The sequence below is a fragment of the Megalobrama amblycephala genome, linkage group LG22 (assembly GCF_018812025.1).
Source record: "Megalobrama amblycephala isolate DHTTF-2021 linkage group LG22, ASM1881202v1, whole genome shotgun sequence".
NCBI lineage: Eukaryota > Metazoa > Chordata > Actinopteri > Cypriniformes > Xenocyprididae > Megalobrama > Megalobrama amblycephala.
Window position 1 is genome coordinate 28,242,422 of NC_063065.1, and position 8,251 is coordinate 28,250,672.

The following is an 8,251-nucleotide window of genomic DNA, read 5'->3' on the forward strand; positions in this document are numbered from 1 at the left end:
TTCTTTTTGAAGGGGATTTAAATGTTGTAGGCTCATGCAGTTGCTATACTTTCACTTTTTTTTTTCTTTCTTTTTCTCATTGGGCTCAATCATTTTAATTACGCATTCTATTTTATAGTTTATATAGGAGCGACTCTTGAGGGTTCTATTTTTCTCAGTGGCATTAGTATGATGACATGTTTATTTATATACATCTTCTCATTCTGGGACTTTTTGATGTTCTTTGTGCCCTATCGTTTGGGGATGGGGCCTGGGGGGGCGGACTTTTCTGGGGTAATTCATTGTTCATTCTGTGGTACTGTTCTGTTGAAATTTGGTGTCTTCTTTGTGCAAGATTTACGTTTGTCAGCTCATCAGCATCTTAGCATTTTGTTTTTGTTTGCATGCATGATATTGTCAAGTTAGTAATTTGGAATGTGAAGGGTATCGGCCACATTATAAAGAGGAAAAAAATGTTGACATTTCTCATAAAGGAGCATGTATCCATTGCTCTTTTGCAGGAAACCCACTTATCGGATAACGAACATTGTAAGCTTAAAAAAGACTGGGTGGGTCAAATATATTACTCTTCTTTTACGTCAAATAGTAGAGGGGTAGCAACTTTAATTCACAAGAACATCCCATTCAGTCTGGATTATGTAGAATCTAACTCTGAGGGGAGATTTGTATTAATCTCTGGCTATATTTTTGGAGTACATCTCACTATTGGAAATGTATATGCCCCAAATATTGACTGCCCCAGTTTTATATCTCAGACAGTTTTGCAGTTTAACCAGTTTTGCGGAAACCTGGGGTTCTTGGGTGGTGATTTTAATTGTATAGTTGATAATAATTTGGATAAATCCACCCCACAGACCATGACAGGCCACAAATCCTCCCGTATTTTACGTAATGTCTGTAAAGATTTAGGCCTAGCAGATATTTGGAGGGAGCTACACCCGAAAGACAGAAATTACACATTTTATTCTCACCCTCATAATTCTTATTCCAGGTTGGATTATTTTTTTGCACCATTCGATTGCATTCACCAAGTGAAATCCTGCTGTATTGGCCCTGTCGTTCTGTCTGACCACAGTCCTGTTTATTTAGACCTTGATGTCAATTTGTCCATTCCCAAATCTAATTATTGGAAGTTTAATGTTTCACATCTGAACAATGACGATTGTATGTTCCTAAAACAGAAAATAGTCAATTACTGGCAGGACAACCAGAACTCTCCTGTTTCTTCGGCGACAAAGTGGGATGCTGCTAAAGCGGTGTTACGGGGCCATATTATCTCCTATGCCTCTTTAGTAAGTAAACTCAAGACCAAAAAAAGGAGAGAATTAGAGACCGAAGTGATCCATTTAGAAAACCAACACAAACAAATACCAAATCAGATCAATTGGATTCAGCTGAACAGAGCCAGAGCAAAACTAAATTTAGACCACATGGAGCATATTAAGAAATTACTGTTTTTTAGTAAGCAAAAATATTATGAATTCGGAAATAAACCTAGTCGTCTACTTGCATATCAACTCAAAAAAGCACAACAAGAAAGAGTTATAAAGGCAATCAGGACTCCAGAGGGAAGGGTCTCTTTTGATCCCCAGATAATCAACGATACTCTTTCCAATTTTTATAGGACTTCATACAAATCTGAGGGCTGTAGTTTGAAGGGGGATTTATCAGACTATTTGCGTAATATTTCTCTTCCTGTTGTTTCTGAAGCAAACAGCACTTTTCTAAATGCCCCCTTTACTAAAGAGGAAATCTGGCAAGCTATTCAATCCATGCCATCAGGCAAAGCCCCGGGCCCAGATGGGCTTTCACTCGAATTTTACAAGCAATTTTGGAAGGATATTAGCCCAATCTTAATGCCTGCGATTAATGATCTCTTTGAGCTAAATTCAATACCTGATTCTTGGTCCTCTGCTGTTATCAGCCTCATTTTGAAAATGGACAAAGATCCTTTGGATTGCTCCTCCTATCGCCCCATCAGTTTATTGAATGTAGATTACAAAATCGTGGCTAAAGCAATGTCCCGACGCCTTGAATCCATTCTTCTTTTTATCGTCTCGCCAGATCAGACCGGGTTTGTAAAATCTAGATATGGCTCTGATAACATTCGTAGATTATTGAATATTCTAGATTATGTACATATGACCAAAGATCCCACATTAATTGTTTCACTTGACGCTGAAAAGGCGTTTGACAGGGTGGAGTGGCCTTTCCTTTTCGCCATATTAGAGAAGATACATTTAGGGCACAATTTTATTAATTTGATTAAACTTTTATATTCCCAGCCTATGGCGGCAGTTAATACGAACTGGCTAATATCTAGTAGATTTCCTGTTGGTAGAGGCTGCCGCCAGGGCTGTCCACTCTCACCCCTTTTATTTTCGTTGGTCATTGAACCTCTGGCTGTGGCAATGAGGGCCAATACAAGTATACAGGGTATTAGAATTGGCTCAGATGAGCATCGTATCTCTCTATATGCCGACGATGTGTTATTATATTTAAAATATCCAGAGACTTCTGTTGACACAATCCTTTCGATTATTGGAGAATATAGTATATTTTCCGGGTATAAGACCAATCTAAATAAATCTCAGGCCTTATACTTGTATGCTCCCCCCGAAGCTGCTTTGGTCTGTCCGTTTCGTTTAGCTCCCTCAGGTTTTCAATATTTGGGAATAAATATCACACCCAATTTGTGTGATTTATTCAAAGCTAATTACACCCCATTAGTTACCAAAATCAGTCAGGACTTGTCCGATTGGTCAAATCTCCCCATTTAGTTTCTGGGCAAGATTAGCGTAATTAGGATGAACATCCTACCCAGGTTAAACTTTTTATTTCAAAGTTTACCCTGTTACTTGACTGCTGCTTTTTTAAAAAAGTTAAATTCCATTACATCAAAATTTATCTGGAATAAAAAAGCCTAGACTCAAATTTTCTATCTTACTGAAACCCAGAGAATTAGGAGGGGTTGCACTCCCTAACTTCCAGTTATATTTTTGGTCTGCCCAGATTAAAAATATGATAAACTGGTTTCTAAATAGAATAGATTCTCGGTGGGCAGGGATTGAGGCCTTGAGATGTTTCCCAAATTTGTTGTGTACCCTACCATTTATTTACAGTGTACATAAAATTGAATCAGTGTCCAGTATTTTTACGGTATCAAACACTCTCCTGGCATGGAAAGATATTTTGAAGTATTTGAATATTCCATGCATCCTATCTTTGAAGTCTCCTATTTTGTTCAACCCTGACTTACCCCCTGCTATTCAGAACATTGGTCTTCGATCATGGAGACTGAGGGGAATTCAGGAGTTGGACCAATTACTTGACAAAGGCAGCTTGCAACCATTTCAGCTGTTAAAACAAGAATTTAATTTACCCAATAATGATTTCTACAAATTTTTGCAATTACAACATTTTCTGGAATCACTTCTAAAGGACAAGAGAATACGCTTGGATCTTTCTGATATAGAAAAACAATTGTACTCTTCACTTTCTCTCAAAAGGAAGATCTCTGTTTTTTATACTATGCTATCTAATGTTGGCTCCTCCTCCTTTGACCCTCTGAAATTGGTATGGGAAAAAGACTTTGGAATGAATCTCAGTGACGAGGACTGGCTTTCGGCATGCTCCGGCGTCTACTTTAGAGGCGCATCAATATCGAGTCATGAGCAAAATTTTATGTTTATTTACAGAACTTATTTAACACCGGTTCGCCTCCACAAGATTTTTCCTAATGTTTCTCAATTGTGCTTTAAATGTAAGTCTAATATTGGCACAGTTATGCATGTATTTTGGGACTGTGACATGATCAAGACCTACTGGAAAGAGATACATAAAGTTGTACAGAGGGTCATTGGTAAATCTTTTGCTCTATCCCCGAGGGTCTATCTCTTGAATCGTAAAGCTGAATTACACCTCAGCCATGATCTAGAATGTGTGTTACATCTTTGTACCTTTTTGGCGAAAAAATGTATACTTTTGTTGTGGTCCCCTCCTCAGGTTCCTTCTGTCAATAGGTGGTTGACTCAAATTGCTACTTCCCTACCTTTAGAAAAATTAACCTGTGACTTACACCGGAGGTCTAATGATTTTTGGCGTGTTTGGTCCCCTCTTTGGAATTTCCTTGAGAATGTAGGTTGATTGTCTACATTTCTTGATTCTTGTCTAGTTTGGTGCTATTACCCTCCACTCGACCACTGAACTACCATTGTATGATTGTATGATTAATACTGCCATAAGACACCTGTACCACAGTTTTGTTATTGTAAAACTGTAAAAAAAAATAATAAAAACGTATTTATATAAAAAAAAATTTAAAACTGTGCATGTGTCGAATGCCTGTGTACGCGTTCAAGTAAAGTGAAGTATACTTTACAAGGCTTTACACTAGCTTACACATTAAAAAAAAGTATACCAAGAACTGAAGATTCCAAATGCTTTTGATGTGATGATGCAGTGCACTCACTATCACTGTGATGTCATTGAGATCGGATATAAACAGTCCGCATTATAGCACCTGATAAATACTATACTTACTGTCTGAACCACCATATGACTAGATCCATGAGCTAAAAATTAACACACAAAATAATGAAGAGCATTTATTTCCTTATGGCATTACACTGTAAAATGCTTTACAAGCAGATTAATGTTCACTGACAGAATAAACTCAGAACTGAACCCGATCCTCTTTTTGATTTAAACATTTCAATATGATGAAATAAGTCATATCTAAATGGAAGCCTCTCATAAACCGATCACTGAAGAATCAGGCAGCAGTTGTGTGGAGTTTGGTGCAGTACTGGTAAACAAGTAAAAAAAAAAAAAAGTTTTTTTTTAAAGTTTCCATTGGTCTGTAATGCCTTGCATCATGGTTGTTGCTGTTAGGGTTTGTGGCTCATCATTAACGTGTTGGTCACCTGCTCCAGGTTGCACAGAATACCACATGCTGAGACTAATGAACTAATGATGTTTTGCAAAGTTCATTATGCTAAATGCAGGATGGGCAGCTTTCATTGTCTCTGTAAGGCCAACTGCAGGTTCACCCACACTGATATGGCAGAACTGGTGCTGACTATAAAACAGTCTGTCAGATATGCAAGGGAATCATAACACTATGGTCTCATAATTGGGATGTGACACAGTGTTACAAGGGTAGACTTCAGTTGACAGCACTGCTGTGGCAGATTTACAGCCATGTATGGAAAAATAGAAGACTAATATAAAGCCTAGTTGACAAATTTTCTAGCCACATCATCTGTCACTGTTTTTGTGTTGTCATGCACACGGGTCTCACGATGCACATCATGCAGCTTTTCCACAAGCCTAGTTAGACACACAGATAGGAGAATAAGAGGCATTTAAACACACAAGCAACAAATTAGAAACAGATGGCAACAATCAAGAACGATCTAGAAAATATTGGATCCAAATATTCTTAAAATAGTGACATGTGAATGTACAACATCAGGAATTAATAAGGGTAAACATAGTACTATTCATGCTTGGCAATGTTTTTCTTTTAACATACTGGATTATATAAAATCTCTTGAACTGATGTTATGATGTTTTTTGTTCTATGTAACAATAATAAAAAGTTGATCACAAATGGAAAAACTACAAGACGACAGACAAGAACCAAACCCAAAACATCCCCAGATCCCTTCATTGTAAGTCTATATATTGACATTATGGTCATATAGCATTCTCTTGTAATGAGATCTGCCTTGTCACCTGAACATAATTGCATCTTTAGCCCTTCTTTCTTCTTGAAAGTTAAAAAAAAAAAAAAAAAAGTTTTTGTGAAATATACAGGTGCTGGTCATATAATTAGAATATCATCAAAAAGTTGATTTATTTCACTAAGTCCATTCAAAAAGTGAAACTTGTATATTATATTCATTCATTACACAGACTGATATATTTCTAATGTTTATTTATTTTAATTTTGATGATTATAACTAACAACTGAGGAAAATCCCAAATTCAGTATATCAGAAAATTAAAATATTAGTTAAGACCAATACAAAGAAAGGATTTTTAGAAATCTTGGCCAACTGAAAAGTATGAACATGAAAAGTATGAGCATGTACAGCACTCAATACTTAGTTGGGGCTCCTTTTGCCTGAATTACTGCAGCAATGCTGCGTGGCATGGAGTCGATCAGTCTGTGGCACTGCTCAGGTGTTATGAGAGCCCAGGTTGCTCTGATAGTGGCCTTCAGCTCTTCTGCATTGTTGGGTCTGGCATATCGCATCTTCCTCTTCACAATACCACATAGATTTTCTATGGGGTTAAGGTCAGGCGAGTTTGCAGGCCAATTAAGAACAGGGATACCATGGTCCTTAAACCAGGTACTGATAGCTTTGGCACTGTGTGCAGGTGTCAAGTCCTGTTGGAAAATGAAATCTGCATCTCCATAAAGTTGGTCGGCAGCAGGAAGCACAAAGTGCTCTAAAACTTCATGGTATACGGCTGTGTTGACCTTGGACCTCAGAAAACACAGTGGACCAACACCAGCAGATGACATGGCACCCCAAACCATCACTGACTGTGGAAACTTTACACTGGACCTCAAGTAACGTGGATTGTGTGCCTCACCTCTCTTCCTCCAGACTCTTGGGACCCTGATTTCCAAAGGAAATGCAAAATTTACTTTCATCAGAGAACATAACTTTGGACCACTCAGCAGCAGTCCAGTCCTTTTTCTCTTTAGACGCTTCTGACGCTGTCTGTTGTTCAAGAGTGGCTGGACACAAGGAATGTGACAGCTGAAACCCATGTCTTGCATACGTCTGTGCGTAGTGGTTCTTGAAGCACTGACTCCAGCTGCAGTCCACTCTTTGTGAATCTCCCCACATTTTTGAATGGGTTTTGGTTCACAATCCTCTCCAGGGTGTGGTTATCCCTATTGCTTGTACACTTTTTTCTACCACTTCTTTTCCTTCCCTTCGCCTCTCTATTAATGTGCTTGGACACAGAGCTCTGTGAACAGCCAGCCTCTTTTGCAATGACATTTTGTGTCTTGCCCTCCTTGTGCAAGGTGTCAATGGTCGTCTTTTGGACAACTGTCAAGTCAGCAGTCTTCCCCATGATTGTGTAGCCTACAGAACTAGACCGAGAGACCTTAAAGACCTTTGCAGGTGTTTTGAGTTAATTAGCTGATTAGAGTGTGGCACCAGGTGTCTTCAATATTGAACCTTTTCACAATATTCTAATTTTCTGAGATACTGAATTTGGGATTTTCCTTAGTTGTCAGTTATAATCATCAAAATTAAAAGAAATAAACATTAGAAATATATCAGTCTGTGTGTAATGAATGAATATAATATACAAGTTTCACTTTTTGAATGGAATTAGTGAAATAAATCAACTTTTTGATGATATTCTAATTATATGACCAGCACCTGTATATAAAATCTTGGCTGCTTACTTATGTTTTCCACCAGGTGGCGCTCGATGACTAAAAAAATATCATCCACTGAGCCGAGTTCAAATTTGAGTTGGGTCGTGAAGGTCTAACGACAGGTGAGCTGCATCCTGCTTTGTTGGTTTGCACTTTATAAACCCTTCTGGAAAGTAGCATCTTCACATTCATCCTCCTGTGAGTATTGACGAGCACTGCATGCGTTCAAAACAGACCAACAGCCTCCAGCCTTTCCCATTCCGTTCGTGCAGACTGTTTTAAAACACAACAATGCACACTTATATTTTTAATTAAAAATATAAATAAGAGATTATCACAACATAGCAGCACTAATTATGAACCAACCTAAAGGAAATATTGCTAAAGCAAAGTAAATATATTGTGTGAAGATGTTGTATTAGTAATCCAGCCAGTTCTAGACTGTTTCAGGAAGAATATTGCTCTAATTTCAATGTTTTTCAGAAACGAGTAAAGAAGTAGAACGCATTGGCATGATTCAAGTACCAAAAGCTGCTTTAAAAGCCCACCTGAGAACCATAAAACCTCTGAAAGGAAGAAGCTAGCCTACAAATGACATTTACATTTAGCAGACCCTCTTAAACTGTGCATCAGTATATTCGTTCAAAACTTGCATTTCTAGCAGCATGATTTACCAATCGAGCTCCCAAATCACTGAGGAGTGTAAGCAAATATTACCAATGCTTTTAATACTTGATGATAGTATTTTTCCATAAATAACATGTTTTATATTGTAACAGTGTCATAAGATCACAAGATGGCAGAATTACACTTTCTTTGTGGAAAAAAGTCAGTTTGCAT